We start from the raw sequence: 17,670 nt of genomic DNA on the forward strand, positions 1-17,670 counted from the left end.
GTATCTTCTTCTTCTGATCTTCTTATCTCACAGTATCTCATCTTCTTATCACCAGTAATGTTAACTTTTTGTCACTTGGTCAGGATGGTATCTGTGATATTTCTCCACTGCCCAGTTCATATACTTGCATATTCTTTTTTTAAAAAGATTTTATTTATTTATTTGACAGAGAGAAAGATCGCAAGTAGGCAGAGAGGCAGGCAGATAGAGAGAGGGGGGAAGCAGGCTCCCTGCTGAGCAGAGAGCCGGATAGAGGCTCAATCCCAGGACCTTGAGATCATGACCTTAGCTGCCCAGGCACTCCTACTTACATATTCTTTTTCTCATCAACAGTTTATTTGGTAGGTTGTACATCCATTGATATCTCGTGACTGATCATTTATTTTTTTTTAAAGATTTTATTTATTTATTTGACAGAGAGAGAGGGATCACAAGTAGGCAGAGAGGCAGGCAGAGAGAGGGAAGCAGGCTCCCCACTGAGCAGAGAGTCTGATTTGGGGCTCGATCCCAGGACCCTGAGATGGTGACCCGAGCCAAAGGCAGAGGCCCAACGCACTGAGCTACCCAGGCGTCCCTGCCTGATCATTTATTACAGTGACGGTCACTGAATATTATTCTGTAATTATATCATTCCTTCTGCATTTTTTTGTTGGCATTCCACTATAAGGTAGAACCGTCTTTTTGTATTTATTTGCTTATATCAGTATGGACTCATGGATTTCTGTTTTATTGAATTAGTTATGGTCTGTTATTATCATTGTTATTTTATTATAGTTTTATTGAAGTGTACTTGACATATAATAAGTCACATATATTTAAAGTATACATTTTGAAGAGTTCTGGTGTATATATACAGTAGAAAACCCATCACTTCACTCCATGTTGTTGAGTATATCAACAGTTCATTCTTTTTATTGCTGAGTAGTATTTTTTTTTTAAGATTTTTAAAACTTGGGGCGCCTTGGTGGCTCAGTGGACTAAAGCCTCTGCCTTCGGCTCAGGTCATGATCCCTGAGTCCTGGGATCGAGCCCCACCTCAGGCTCTCTGCTTAGCAGGGAGCCTGCCTCCTCCCCTTTCTCTCTCATCTCTCTCTCTGCCTGCCTCTCTGCCTAGTTGTGATCTCTGTTTGTCAAATAAATAAATAAATAAAAATCTTGGGAAAAAAAAGATTTTTAAAATTTATTTGGAGAGAGAGAAGGAGTGAGCATGAGTTGGGGGAGGGGAGGGCAGATAGGGAGAAGCAGACTCCCCACTGAGAAGGGAGCCCAACTAGAGGCTTGATCTCAGGACCCTGAGATCATGACCTGAGCTGAAGGCAGACACTTAACCGATTGAGCCACCCAGGCACAATGCTGAGTAGTATTCTGTTGTGATATACCAGTTCATTTATTCCTTCACATACTGATATGCATTTGTTTTTTTCCTAATTTGGGACTGTTAACAATGTTGCTATAAAGAAGTACATGTCTCTGTATATGTCCTTGTAGGGGCATATTCTTTAATTCTCGCGCTTAAGTATCTAGGATTAGAATGACTGGATCATACAGTAGGTATATATTGAGCTTTTAAGAAACTGCTAAATTTTCAAAGTGTTTATATCATTTGAGATTATCCTCAGCAATATATGTGCACTTCCATTGTTTGATGACATCTCTAACACTTGTTATAGTCAGTCTGTTTTATGGTGGCCATTTTATTTTTATTTATTTATTTAAAGATTTTATTTATTTATCTGACAGAGAAAGACGCAATGAGAGAGGGAACACAAGCAGGGGGCGAGGGAGAGGGAGAAGCAGGGTTCCCGCTGAGCAGGGAGCCTGATGTGGTGCTTAAACCCAGGACCCTGGGATCATGACCTGAGCCGAAGGCAGAGGCTTAACCCACTGAGCCACCCAGGTGCCCTCGTTTTAGCTTTTTTATGCTATCTCAGTGATCTCTGTGTCTCTTTGTCAATATCACTCCGTCTTAATTGCCCCAGATTTATAATAAGTCTTAAAATTAGGTAATTAACTTCTGCAACTTTGTTACTCTTTTTACAAGATTGTTTTGGATATTCTTTTTTTTTTTTTTTTTTAAAGATTTTATTTATTTATTTGACAGAGAGAGATCACAAGTAGATGGAGAGGCAGGCAGAGAGAGAGGGAAGCAGGATCTCCGCTGAGCAGAGAACCCGATGTGGGACTCGATCCCAGGACCCTGAGATCATGACCTGAGCCCAAGGCAGCGGCTTAACCCACTGAGCCACCCAGGCGCCCTGTTTTGGATATTCTAACTCCTTTCCATTTCCATATAAAAATCAGCTGTCCATTCCCACACAAATCCAAAGTTTTGACTGTATTATAAATCAAATCTCTGCTGGTTCCTAATGATTTATTGTCATATATTTCATATTCTCGTAGTTTCAGTATTTCATCTGAACATTGGTATATTAATATCTATCTAATACTCTTGTTAATTATACTTGTAATATACTTAATCTGGTGCCTGGAATAAACTAACTGCTCAGTGATAGTTATTACTGTTTTTGAGGTATTTTAGTGGTTGAACATAAAATGCTGAACTATTTCAGTATATGCCAGTAATATTTATTGAAGTAAACCTCAGATATTGGGTAGAGGGAACTCTGGTTATATCTTTTTCCCTGCCATCTAGGTAGGTCCATTGCTGTGAAAATATCATGTTCTTTATTTTAACAGTAAACTTTGGGGACAAAAACCTGCTTCTGCCTCTTGATAGAAATGCAAAGGCATAGTTTTAGGAAATAAATTACGAAAATTGCTTTTTGACTGCAATAATGATATATTGGAGCTCTCTTCTAGCATTTAAAGCATTTTGGGGAGGCCTTTGTAAAACAGTTAATTTATACCCTGAGGGGAGAGCCTTAAACATGGGTGCTATCCTAAATAAATCTAAGTGACAATTTGGCAGTAAGAGAGGACATTTCTCTCTACTTACGCTGCTTTTGACAATGGGCACTTAACCAGGCTAATCAAATGTGACTTCTATCATTAAAATTAGTAAGGCATGAAGAACCTTTAGCAAATCATTCATTATATTGCCCATTTGCAGATAGGATCTCCTGTGTCTTCTTAACAGCCACTTGGTGTCTTTGCAAAGTGGGGGTTTTAGATTTTCAGGACAATGTTTAACAGTTCACGGTTTGCTAATGTCTGTGGAAGTCCTTTAATGTTCATGTTTGTGAAGGAGCTATTGACCTCTTGCATAATTAGATCTTTCTTTTTCTCTACTCTTTTTAACTTGGGCAGTTTGTAAATAATTTCCTGCTACTTCTCCAAAGATCGTAGCCTTTCCCAAGTTTATCTCCTTAGTCCGATATAATCCTTATCAAGAAGAGGGAAAGTACTGATAGCCACCGTATGAATGAAGTTACCATCTTCCCTTCTGTGTTTAACAAAATAGCTATCACGTCCTAGATGCTACAGTACCTGGGTACAGAGAGACAAGTTGGTATATTGTATTCCTTTTATTTTAAGCTTGATTTTGTTTTTCATCTTGAGGTTTTTTTAATCAAACTCTCATTTTGTCATAAAGTCATTCATTTTTGTAGCTAGTCATCATGCAGTGGTGTTTGCTCTGCTTATGTTTCACTTTATATAATTTAACAAGGGATTTTCAGCTAAATAAACCTCAGCTTTTTTTTTTTTTTTTTTTGTTTAGGAAAATGTAGATTTCATCAGATTGGTGAATCAGTCTCTATTAGACAACCTCATGAAGTGCAGAGTCTAGGGGATAATTTTGTAACAGACACTTGCCAGTTGAGGTGAAAATGCTTCTCTGAGCACTGAGAAATAAAATGCAAATTTGCTTGGTAATTGTGGCCTGATAGATGTGTTACTAAATTCCAGCACACAGCCAGTTCTAAAGGTAAATTGTCAACTAGCTACAAGATTTTCAACCAGTCCCCATAAGGGGAATATGCAAGTCAACAAATGTCAGGATTTGCAGATATTGTTTGATAAAATGGTACTAGGCTTTGGAAGACTGGATAAAAATATGGGGCTGAAAATATCAAATGGTGCTGGGGTTTCCCAGTGGTTGGTAGACCTATGTATGTTAATTACACAATTACCTGTGCTAACCAAATAAATGAAACTATTTGGGAGGAAGTAAGATTTATGAGAAACTAAACTGATTTGGCTCCTCTGGATGCTGTGATGTGGAGCAATTTATTTAACTCAGTGTATGTGTGTGAGCTGTGTCTTACTTCTCTCATAAAATTCTAGCTACTTTTATTTATTTATTTTTTTAAATTTATTTGACAGATCACAAGTAGGCAGAGAGGCGGGCAGAGAGAGACAGGAGGAGGCAGGCTCCCTGCTGAGCAGAGAGCCCGATGCGGGACTCCATCCCAGGACCCTGAGATCATGACCTAAGCCAAAGGCAGAGGCTTTAACCACTGAGCCACCCAGGCGCCCTCTAGCTACTTTTATATTTAAGTGCAGTATGGTGGGGAACACGGCTGTGCAATAGAATTCTGTATGATGGTAGAAAAATTCTGTATCTTTACTGCCCAGTATTAAGGCTATTAGACTCGTGTGGCTACTAAACACTTGAAATGTGGCTATTGTAAATGAGTAACAGAATTTTAAATTACATTGAAATTTAATTACTTTAAATCTGAACAGCCATAAGTGGCAAAGGGCTACTATATTGGCAGTGGAGTTCTAGACACTGATAGGGTGGCAATATTCTCTTTCTAGGCATGAGTGAGAACAACTGCTACGTTAACGTGCATTGCAGAGGAATGGCTACTAACATTTCTATTTCAGATATTTCAGTTCTTTCTGTTCTTATCCCAATGTAAACATTATCAATAACATTTATTTGATTATTTTCAGGTCTTTTATCAACTTTTGTCTTTTTCTGTCTGTTCTCTGTGTTAAGAGTTGATGGTCCTTGACTCCTTTGTATCTCTTATTTAGCATGTTTATTGAGCATCTGTTATGTGTCAGGCACTGTCCCAGTGCTAGATATGCAACAGTGAATAAGACAGATCAGGTGCTGACTCTCACTGAAATTACATTAACATGTAATTACACAGTAATTTATTTAAATTGTGAAAAGTTTTTAGTGTGTTTATCTAGGAAGAGCTAAAAATTAATTTGTTGATTAAGAACTGTCAACTGTCCACAAACTGTTTCTACCAGGCATCAGCCATGACTACTTTAATAGGGTTCTTTTCAGTTTACCTTATTATTTTAATTTTATTTATTTATTCATGAGAGAGAGAGGCAGAGGGAGAAGCAGACCCCCCATGGAGCATGGCTTCTGATGCAGGACTCAGTCCTAGGTCCCTGGGATTATGACTAGAGCCAAAGGCAGATGCTTAACTGACTAAGCCACCAAGAGGTCTCTTCTTTTCAGTTTAAATTACGTGTGTGGGAGTGGGAAAAGAGGAAAGAATAGGGTAAGCATAAAGAAAAAGAAATGAATGGCGTTATCTTCTTTTAGTTATTCACATTCCATTTGAATGTAAGCTCCTTTCAGAGAAGGGTTAGCTTGTCCATCCTGATCCTGATCTGCCATCTGTGTTTCCAGAATCTGGGCTAGCATCAGGTGGGCATTACTACACAAATAAAGTATTTCTAGATTTTTCCTTTCTTTTTTTTTTTTTTTTTTGTTGTTGTTGTTTTTAGCCCCTATGAAAAATTCAGTTTTTATGCTTCTACTTTTTTAAAAAATTAATTTATTTTAAATAGGCTCCATGCCCAGTGTGGGGCTTGAACTCCTGTCCCTACCATCAAGATCATATGTTCCACCAATGGAGCCAGCCAGGTGCCCCTATGCTTCTACTTTTGGTTTTGTGTTTGCTTTCTTCACTTTTCTCATCAACCAATTAAGTGCTTCAGGTAGGATAGCCTTGTCATTGGAGTGACTAAAAATAGTTACCCTTCTATCATGTCATTTTCTTTCCTTTTTTTTTTTTTGCTTTCTCTTTCTTTCTTTCTTTCTTTCTCTTTCTTTTCTTTTCTTTTCTTTTCTTTTCTTTTCTTTTCTCTCTTTCTTTCTTTCTTTCTTTTTACCTCTTGGTCTTTTGTTCTTATTTTTCCACTGAGTTTGAAGTTAGGACATGAGGCAGGGGACAAATGGCAAGTGAAGGACTCCTGCTCAGGGTTGTGAAGGCATATAATTTCAGTCCTCCTCTCTCTAATTTTCTCTCTCTTTTCTTTCTCTTCAAGTCATGAATCCATACTGTCTTTTCCCGTCCTGTTTCTTACATTTTAAGGCTATTTCCAAACTCCCAATACTTGCCTCCTTGTATTCTAAAAATCTGGCTCAGTTTTCTTTGAAAGTCGGGTCAACTTAAAAGAAAACTAAAAGTCACCTTGAGGTCATTCATTGTAAAGTTTGTGTTCTTTTTTATTGTTTAAGATTTTATTTATTTATTTGACAGAGACATCAAGAGGAAAATACAGCAGAGGGAGTGGGAGAGGGAGAAGCAGGCTTCCCACTGAGTAGGAAGCCCAACACAGGGGTTGATCCCAGGACCCTGGGATCATGACCTGAGTCGAAGGCTGATGCTTAACCAGCTGAGCCACCCAGGCGCCCCAAGTTCATGCTCTTGATTCACATCATACTCTTTTTCTTAAACATTCTCTTAATCTGTTGAACATTTCTAGAAAATGCCCCTGTAAGAATTTTCTTCTGTACTTTTTGACTTTGCAGCAATTATCAGTGTAGACTTTTAAGACATGAGCAAAGAATCTATATATGTTCCAGTAGAAACGCCTTTATTTTGTTTAGATGAACAGTTGTTCAACAATAGTCAAATACATGCAAAATAATTCCACCATGAAAAGTTAGTATACATTCCATTTTTAAATCGAATTAAAAACTGGTTTCATATTTTTAGTACCTTTACTCTGAAAGCTCTGCGTTTTTTTCATAGGTGTTGGGGCTTGATCCAGGAGGTTGATCTTACTGGGTAACTGGTATTGAATTGTCCATCAGATTAGGAAGCATTCAGTCATGTGTCAGAAAGCCAACTGCTTTCTTTCCTACAGCTTCTGTAACAAATTATCATGAATTTAGCAGCTTAAAGTAACACACATTTATTCTTAAACAGTTCTGGGGGTCAGAAGTCCAAAAATTAATCTTGGGCTGAAATCAAGTCATCAGGAGGGTTGCATTCCTTTTGGCTGCTCTAGGGGAGAATTGATTTCCTTGTCTTTTCTAGTTTCTAAAGACTTCCTGCCTTCTGTGCTTCATGACCTCGCATCACTGCTACCTCTGCTTCTCCTTTCTCGACCCTGACCATCCTGCCTCTCTCTTACAAGGAACCTAGTGGTTTTATTTGGCCCAGCTGCATACTTCAGGATAATTTCCCACTGTCAAGATGTTTAACTTAATCACATCTGAAACATCACTTTTACCATGGAAGGCAACATATTCACAAGTTCTGGGGATTAGGATATGGGTATCTTTGGGGACTAATATTCTGCTGATCTCATCAACTTTTAAGTTAAATAAGAAAGGGCACATCTGGTTCGAGACTTACATGATGCTCTTAGGTCTTTTTCTATAGACTTTGTATTAGTCCCTTGTCAGGCAGGATCTTCCTCCAAAATGAAAAAAAAAAAAAATGTCACCAGCAAACATGAATTCTAGAAAATTCCATCAGTGCCCCATCTTCAAGAATCCTTGACAGGGTTTAATCCACACTTATTCTCAAACTCTAATTGTCAGACTTGGGCCACCTGAGCTGGGGAAGGGATCAGCTTTATCCTCACTCACTCTCAGATGTAATTATGAAGAAGGGATGGTTTGCCAAATGAAGTGAGCTACCTTTGCCAGAAGGAGGATGCATGGTTACGGGGTTGAAAAAACTAGCGTTCCTTCATCATATACCTCTTAGGATATAGGAGTCTGTGTGTTTCTTTAAAAGGCTTACAATCCGGGACGCCTGGGTGGCTCAGTTGGTTAAGCAGCTGCCTTCGGCTCAGGTCATGATCCCAGCGTCCTGGGATCGAGTCCCACATCGGGCTCCTTGCTCATCAGGGAGCCTGCTTCTCCCTCTGCCTCTGCCTGCCATTCTGTCTGCCTGTGCTCGCTCTCTCTCCCTCTCTCTCTCTGACAAATAAATAAATAAAATCTTAAAAAAAAAAAAAAAGGCTTACAATCCACTGAACTCTTTCAAAGCTCAAGGAAACTATCTGTTTATTACCAGGTGCACAAAGTTGATCTAATCCCTGTGGAAGGGCTCAGCGTGGCCTGGGCCACCATAGCTTATCATAAAGTTAATGATGCCTCTGGGGTAAAAGGCACTAATTCATTATCAGTCCACGTTGTCAGGGTGTACACGTGATGAGCTACTTTTGGCATTTCCCTGATAGGTAGCTGTGAGAGGGGCTCACCTTGGGGCTTTCTCTAAAGTAGGATTCCAGGCCTTGTCTATAAAACATTGCTCAAAAAGAGAAAGGTTACTTAAAAAATTTTATTTCTTTTTATTCAAGTAATAGAAATATATTCTCTAAACAATGCCCTCCATAAATACACAAATAAATGATAAAAATAAGACATAAGGTTGAATTTTAATATAACCCTTTTCTACTTTATCCTGTCTGCCTTCCTGATTCCCCAGGTATCAGCTGGGTTTTATTTCAAAATACGGTCTGCACCTTGCATGAGGTCATATGTGGGTTGCTTGGAAAGTCATGAGACTTAAGTGACAAGATTTTTTTCCTAAGAAGTTGTGTCTTATTACTTTCATGTGCCATTTTACATTCTTTTTGCTCTGTTCTGTTCTATTGTTTTATGATAGCCATTTCAACAAAGAAGAGAAGTCTCCTTTTCTTTGATTACATGGGGAATAAGAAAGTAGACAAAATTCGTTTATTATACTACCCTTGCAGATACTTGACCAAAATGACTTTTGCTTTTGTCTGGGCAAAGTGGATACTCATTCCCTTAGCGTCTTCCTCTAGGTCAAACTGGGTAATCCTTTCTTTCTCTTTAGTTGGGGATGTGTGTGCAGCAATACTTTAGACAAGTAGGTAATTAAAAAAAAATTTACTTTATATAATTTCGCACTTACACAAACCTGCATGCTAGCCATGCAGGATGACTCCTGTATATCCCTCCTCCAACTTCAGCACGTGCCAAATCATGGCCATCCTATTTCATTCTCAGTAATTTTAATACAAATCCCAGATAAAAATTGCTTTAATAAAGATAAACATTTATTAAAACAACAGCAACAACAGCATTATTGGGGCGCCTAGGTGGCTCAGCTGGTTAAGCCTCTGACTCTTGGTTTCAGTTTGGGTCATATCTTCAGGGTAATTAGATCAAGCCCTGCATGGAGGTCTGTGCTCAGTGCTGAGTCTCCTGGAGATTCTCTCCCTCTCTGTTTCCTCCTCCCCCGTGCTCTCTCTCCAAGTAAATAAAATAAAAATCTTAAAAAAAGTTATCAATAAAGAATTAACAATAATTCTTTAAACACTTATCCAACGAATACTTAAAAGTTCCCTATTCTCATTTTTAAAATAACTTTTTGAACAAATAAAGTTGATATGCCTTAGTTGATCTGCCTCTTTTATTTTTAAAATTATTTTAATATTTTTTTTTTTAAGATTTTATTTATTTGAGAGAGAGACAGAGACAGTGATAACGAGAGACAGCACAAGTGGGGAGGAGAGGGAAAAGCAGGCTTCCTGCTGCTGAGTAAGGAGCCTGATGCAGGGCTTGATCCCAGGACCCTGGGATCGTGACCTGAGCTGAAGGCAGATGCTTAACTGACTGAGCCATGCAGGTTCCCAATGATTTTATTTTTTTACAGATTTTATTTAAGTAATCTCTGTACCCCCAACATGGGGCTCAAACTTACAACCTGGAGATCAAGAGTCACATGCTCCACTGACTGAGCCAGCCAGGTGCCCCTTAAGTCTTTTAATCAATAGATTCCTACCCTTTATCTTCCTTTTATTTCTTTTTTCTTCATTTCTTTATTTCCTTGTAAATTATTTGTGGCGGCAGCTGGCTATTTGTCCTGTAAGAGATTCCTACAGACAGGATTTCGCTGGTTGTATCATGCATTTGACATGTTCTTTCATACCATATGCTTTCTTTGTATTGATTATTGAAACTGGATTCAATGTATTTATCTATTTATTTATTTGCAAGATAAGATTATAGGAAATGTTACTAGAGAGCTTCTGGGAACCTATCAACAGGGTCAAAAATTTTTTGTGTAATTTATCTTGCCACCAGCAAGACATATTTTTAAGGAAAAATATATTGTATAGAAGTATGTAGGGGTGCTTGGGTGGCTCAGTGGGTTAAAGCCTCTGCCTTCAGCTCAAGTCATGATCCCAGGGTCCGGATCGAGCCCCGCATCGGGCTCTCTGCTCAGCAGGGAGCCTGCGTCCCCCTCTATCTCTGCCTGCCTCTCTGCTTGCTTGTAATCTCTGTCTGTCAAATAAATAAATAAAATCTTTTAAAAAAAGTAAGTTAAAAAAATCATTCTATTTGCAAGATAAATACATTTATCTCGAAGTAGATACAGCCTGGGGGTGCCTGGCTGGCTCAGTCAGTGGAGCATATATGACTCCTGATCTTGGGGCTGTGGGTTTGAGCCCCACATAGGGTGCAGAGATTACTTAAAATCTTAAAAAATCGGGCGCCTGTGGCTCAGTGGGTTAAGCCGCTGCCTTCGGCTCAGGTCATGATCTCAGGGTCCTGGGATCAAGTCCCGCATCGGGTTCTCTGCTCAGCAGGGAGCCTGCTTCCCTCTCTCTCTCTGCCTGCTTTTCTGTCTACTTGTGATCTCTCTCTGTAAAAAAAAAAAAAAAAAAAAAAAAAATTCTTAAAAAATCATAGATACAGCCTACTCAGGTAGCTCTTAAATTTTTCTTTATCTTTAGTTATTTTGTTTCTATATTCTAGAGCTTTACTCTTAAAAATTATGTAAGAAACATACACAAAAAACCAGATAGTATATAATACACTCTAGAGAAGAATAATAAGGCAAGCACCCATCTGCTTATCTTCCAGTTAGAGAACTGGAATGTTGCCTGGACTTTGATGTTCCTGTGTGTCCTCCCTAAACTCATCCCTTTTGTTCTCCTTCAGGTGTGTATTATTCCCTTGTTTTTCTTCCTAATTTTACCATCTTGATATGAGTTTCTAAATAGTACATTTTAAATTCTGCCTACTTACTGAAGTCCTATGTAAATGATATTATAAATATGATGTAAAAGTTATATATGCTTCTGTGACTTGCTGGCTTTTTTTGTTCAGTGTGTCTTTGTCCTTCATCTGTGTCAGAGTTTCTCAACATCAGCACTATTGACATTTTGGCCTGGATAATTATTTCTTATGAGGGGCTGCCCTGCTTATCCTAAGGTATTTAGCATATCTCTGGTCTCTAGCCATGCTTCAGGATGTGGTGGGGATAGGAACAATGTCTCCAGACATTGCCAAATGCCCCCTGATGGACAAAATTGCCCCCACTTCAGAACCATTTGTCTGTATTACTGTGCATAGCTGAAGGGTATTGTTTCACTGATACAAATGATTTCATTTTCTGAATATGCTACTATTGATTTATCCATTCTGTTGATGAAATTTGTATTTCCCCAAGTTTTTGCTATTACAAACCATGCTACTATGAAGATATTTGTGCATGGCCCCTGGTAAATGGGCTATAATTATTCTAGGACTAGATACGTAAGAGTAGAAACATTGGCTCATGAGGTTTGCACATCTTTAACTTCAAAGTCAAGGCCAAAATCATTTCCAGCTTTCTCCTTTTTCTTTTTACAGATGTGTGCACACACTAACATCTCAATACCTTACTTCTTAAGGATAGTAGCAGTGATTAGAAAAAGCATAATGATCAAGTCAGTGTTTCTTTTCTTAGGTGCAAGAAAGTAATTAGTTGTGTGTAGTGTTTTTAGAACTTGAAAGTCATTCCTCCATGTTCCCACAAACCCTGGTGTCTTAAGAAAGAATCTTAAGGATGGAGAAAAACAGAATTGCAAACCTCTGCAATTTCCCCTTTTATTTAGTACATATCTGTTAGGCGCACTATATTTCTGGCACCATTAGTCCTCAAGATGAATAAAAACACCATCCCTTCCTGAAGAATTTCATGTTAGGTAGAAATAAAAGTATCATTTACTTCAAAATGCTGTAGTATGATAGACACCAAGGTAGAGATAAATAAAATGTGCTGGAAAGGCAAAAAAGAAGAAATGTCTGACCCAGCTAAAATGTAAGGAAAAACTTCACAGAAGAATGACATTTAAGAAAAAAAAAAGCTTATTTATTCAAGTAATCTCTAAACCCAACGTGGGACTCAAACTCATAACCCCAAGATCAAGAGTTGCATATTCTTCCCACTGAACCAGCCAGGCACCTCAAGAATGACATTTTTTTTTTCATCCATTAGTTCAGCACTTACTATGTTCTTACTATGCTCCTGGCATTGTGTGGGGACTGAGAGTATACCACCAGGCAACAAAGCAGTCACACTCTCAAACACTGACATTCTAGTGGAGGCTGACAAATGCAAACAAATACGGACTGTATCAGTTGGTTACAATAAGGCAGGATAGAAGGCTACAGCGGTGCGTGGAGGAATAGTGTAGGGGGAGGGGAGAGACTTTGGGATGAGATGGTATTTGAACAGCTCCATGAATGAAATGAGGGGAATGTGGATGTCTAGAGGTAAAGTATGCTAGGCATCAGGGACAGGATGTGCAGAAGCCTGAGATAGGAGCCACTTGCATGTTTGGGGAACAGCTATGGTAATAGACCAGTTGGGCATTGAAGGGTCTCCAGGAATTTTTGAGGTTGTAGGAAGTTTTGGCAACATAAAATACCATGTGGAAACACAAGGTTTTAAAGAGCAGAAAAAGAGTTAATTGTCCTAAGTGTGGCATCTAGGGTGTATGGAAAGAGGTAAATTGCAAGGGTTCTCTGGGAGAAAGGATGGGGTTGGAAGACTAGATTGAGTACAGAATGATTTTTATTATAATAACCTTCAAACATACAACAAAAGTAGAGGGGATGCTATAATGAACCCTATATTTTCATCACCTAGATTTTATAATTGTCTAGAATTTGCCACACATTCCTTTTCTGTTCTTTTTTGTTCTCCTTCCTTATTTGCTAAAGTATTTTAAGTATTTTAAAGCAAATCTTGATATCATTTCTTCTACATAATTCAGAATATATTTTCAAATACATAAATTTCTAAAAATATAAAACTACAATGATCACATTTAACAAATTTAATAACATTTTTTTGTATAGCCAACCCATATTCAAATTTCACAGATTGTCTATTTTTTAACTACTTAATTTATTGAAATGAACATGAAAATGAGGTCTACCTATCACATTTGGCTGTTATGCCTTTAATTTTTTAAAATTTATTTTGCCATTGAACTTGAAGAATCTGGATCTGTTGTCCTATGAATATCCCACATTCTAGTTTATCTTTTTTTTTTGTTTTTATTTATTTATGTATTTGTCAGACAGTGAGAGAGTGTAAGCAGGGGGAGTGGCAGGCAGGGAGAGAAGCAGGATCCCTGCTGAGCAAGGAGCCCAGTGCAGGACTAGATCCCAGGACCCCGGGATCATGACCTCAGTTGAAGGCAGATGCTTGACTGACTGAGCCACATAGGTGTCCCCTGAGTTCATTTTATTTGGCATTCAGATTGTTACTCTACCCCTGGCATTTACTGTAAACTGGAAGTTAGCACTCAAGTCTTGATTAGATTTAGGTTTTTGGAAGGAAAACTTTACAAGTAGTACTAGATGCTTTGTATGTTTCATGTCAGGAAGCATATATTTTCTGGTGTCCAGCTTTAGTGTTTCATCACTGGTGTGGATTCGCGAATGATTATCTACAAGTTAGAATGCTGAACCTAAACACTAGTATGCCATTGAGGAAACTGGTCATCTCTCTTAATCCCAAATAGAACTGCGTTGAGAGTCTGTATAATCAAGGGTGTCTAAACTCCAAGTAATGAGTCTTGCTTTCACTGGTGGTTTAATGCAATATAGATGAAACAGCAGAAGCATAACATTAACTGTTCTTTTGGGTTGATACCAAGAAAGAAATAGGGAATAAAATAAAGATAGTGAAGAGAAAGATAAAGTGATGCATACTAAAACAATGGGGAAAAAAGTTTTCTTCCCATACTCTCCTATCCACCATATAGTCCAAGAGAAACTCCATTTCCAGATTAAACAATCCAGATATAGACCACTTAGACAATGGAGAATATTTTTTGAATCATAGAATGTAAAGCACTGGATGTTAGACATTCTCTCCTGATGTCCTGATCTCACCAATGGAACTCAAAGCTACGAGATACTGTTACTAAAAACTCACACAGTGGAAAAAGTTTGATGAAAAACTTTCCTCTCTACTGTGCCATTTCCATCAGCACAAAGAAGTGCCTGGGTGGCTCAGTCGGTTAAGCGTCTGCCTTTGGCTCAGGTCGTGATCTCGAGGTCCTGGGATCGAGCCCCCCTGTCAGGCTCCCTGCTAAGCTGGGAGTCTGCTTCTCCCTGTCCCTGCCTCTCCCCCCACCGACTCATGCTCTCTCTGTCTCTGTCTCAAATAAAATAAATAAAATCCTTAAAAAAAAAAAAAGATTCTTATTTATTTGAGAGAGAGAGAGCGTGTGAGAGAGGGGAGGGTCAGAGGGAGAGGCAGACCGTCTACTGAGCAGGGAGCCCTATGCAGGACTCAATCCTGGAACTCTAGGATCATGACCTGAGCTGATGGAAGTCGCTTAACCAACTGAGCCACCCAGGCATCCCAAATAAAATCTTAAAGAAAGAAAAAAAAGCTGTTAGGGGCTTCTGGGTGGCTCCGTCAGCTAAGCATCTGTCGTGGGGTCATGGTCCCAGAGTCCTGGGATCAAGCCTCATGTTGGACTCCTGGCTCTGGGAGTCTGCTTCTCCTTCTGCCTCTCCCCACTGGCTTATGCGCTCTCTCAGTCTCTCTCTCTCTCAAAATCTTACCAAAAAAAATGCTGTTAATTTCCCTTGTCTTAAAACAACCCCCCACACCCTTTTTTCACCCCAGTCCTCAATCCGAGTTTATAGGTAAACCCCTGGAGTTCCTGTGTTCTGAATTACATACTCCTGCAACAAACATTCCATATGAAATAGGCACCTAAAGCTTAACATGGCTATGACCGAGCTCTTCCTTCCAGACTCTACCTTCAGCTCCTCACGCCTCAGTGACGACTTCGTTCTTCCCGTTAGTCAGGTCAAATACATGGAGTCTTCTCTCGACTTTTCTTCTTTTCTCATACCTCATATTCTTTCCCTTGGGAAATCCCGCACTACCTAACTTTGCAGTATTCTGGAAACTTTTGGCCGCATTTGCTATCTCCATCCTGGTCCCAGCCACTGTCATTTCTCATGATAGTTGGTGCCTGTACCCCTTGCCCCCTAGTCTGTTTTCAGCACAGCAGCCAGACTGACCTTTACAAAAGTTCGATCATGTGACAGCTTTTCTCAAGCCTCTAATGGCTTCCCACTTCACACTGAGCAAAAGATGAAGTCATGACAGTGACCGGCAAGGATTTGTTTTACCTGCGTCCTGTGACCTCCTGAACTCACCTGCTACTCTCCCCATATGATCACTGCCCTTTAGCCACAATTACCTCCTTGTGTCAGACCACTTGCTGCGGCTTCCTTAGGGCCTCGTGTTTGTTCTCGCCCCTCTCTGATTCTTTTCCTTCCAGTACGTGGCTGGATGTGTCCCTTACTTCGTTTGTTCTGTGTTGTCACCTTTTCCGTGAAACTAGACGTGACTGCTCTGTTTGAAATCCGTGCCCCTATTTTCTTCTTTCATTATCTCCCTCATCTGCCTTATTTCTTTACATTACATTTATCCCCTTCTGCTGTATGAAGTTAAGACGTGAAATTAACAATATTTAACCATTTTAAATTTACTGTTATGCTAGTTTTTTTTTTTTTAAGATTTTATTTATTTGTTAGAGAGAGAGAGAGCATGAGCACAGGCAGACAGAGTGGCAGGCAGAGGCAGAGGGAGAAGCAGGCTCCCCGCTGAGCAAGGAGCCCGATGTGGGACTTGATCCCAGGACGCTGGGATCATGACCTGAGCCGAAGGCAGCCGCTTAACCAACTGAGCCACCCAGGCATCCCCTGTTATGCTAGTTTTATATGGTTCAATGAATAATTTACTTGCTCTATTTTCCACTAGAAAGTAAACCATGCTACTGATTAGTGGCTGGCACTCAATAAATATTGGCTGGCTGGCTGGCCAAACGAATGAATGGTCAGCCTGGTGAGTTACACCATGTAGAAAACAAAGAATAAATTCAATAGTGAAGCTGCAGCTAATTTATATTGAGAATTTGGATAAATGATTTGAGCATTATAAAAAAAGGAAATTTTATCCTTAAAGGGCCACTTTATTCCCTTCAAGGCCTATGGTATCAGTCCCATATTCTGACTTTTAAAAAGTTAATTCTTCGGGCTCGGTTGGGCAGCTGACTCTTGATTTGGGCTCGGGTCATGATCTTGGAGTCATGGGATCGAGCCCCGCTTTGGGCTCTGTGCTCAATGGGGAGTCTCTTCCCTCCCATTCTCCCGCCCCTCCCCCTGATTATGCTCTCCCCATCTCTCTGTCTCTAAAATAAATAAATCTTTTTTTAAAAAAAGAGTTAATTCTTCAAAGTTTATGGGTTTAGAGAACAGTAAGCTAGATACCCTACTCCCTGCCCTGTACTAGGGCAGACTGCTGGTTAGCTAATTAAATCCACTCACTTCTTCCTTAGTAACAGAACCCCACTTCTGTTCAGTGAGGCAAAGTTTCCAGCTAAGAGAGCATTTTTCACAGCCTTCCTCACAACCAGGTATGGCCAATAAGTTGTAAGTGGAAGATCATAGGAAGAGCGTTTTTTATGAACCTACCTTAGTTGGAAGCATCCTGTCTTTTTTTCTATTAACCCTCATCCCAGTTTTCTGAAACAATTCCAGGAATTCTAGTAACTCTATTCAGGTCTGAGGTAACTTGAAGATGAAGCCTTTTCTGAAGGTGGCAGAATAAAAAAATGAGAGAATTACAGTCTAATGAAGACAGAAGTGTTATCTGCTTTCCATATTCAGAATTGTCTACTTCTGGACCTCTTCTATGTTTGAGGAAATAAACCTAGCTTTTTTTAAAGCTACTGTTTTAATTTGTATGTTGCCTTTTTCTTTTTTTTTTTTTTTTTGGTTGGGCAGGGCAGTTCTATTATTCGTAGTTGATTGCAATTCCTAAAAGAGAGTGATAACATGTTTAACATCTTAACAAGAAAATTCTGAAGATGAAGTGGAATATATGGAAACACTTAGGAAAAATTCTGCCTTACATGTTTGTATAAATGTGTAAGCCATACCCAATATGAAAAGGTCTCAGAAAGGTGGTTGCAGAAACTCCTGATTACAGATAAGTTTCGGGACACCTGGGTGGCTCAGTCAGTGAAAGCATCTGCCTTCAGCTCAGGTCATGATCCCAGGGTCCTGGGATTGAGCCCCGCATCAGGCTCCCTGCTCAGCCGGAAGCCTGCTTCTCCCTCTCCCACTCCCCCTGCTTGTATTCCTACTCTCACTGCCTCTTTCTCTGTCAAGTAAATAAATAAAATCTTCTAAGAATTAAAAAAAAAAAGATA

This window comes from Lutra lutra, chromosome 1 (genome assembly GCF_902655055.1).
Source record: "Lutra lutra chromosome 1, mLutLut1.2, whole genome shotgun sequence".
In the NCBI taxonomy this organism is placed as follows: Eukaryota; Metazoa; Chordata; class Mammalia; order Carnivora; family Mustelidae; genus Lutra; species Lutra lutra.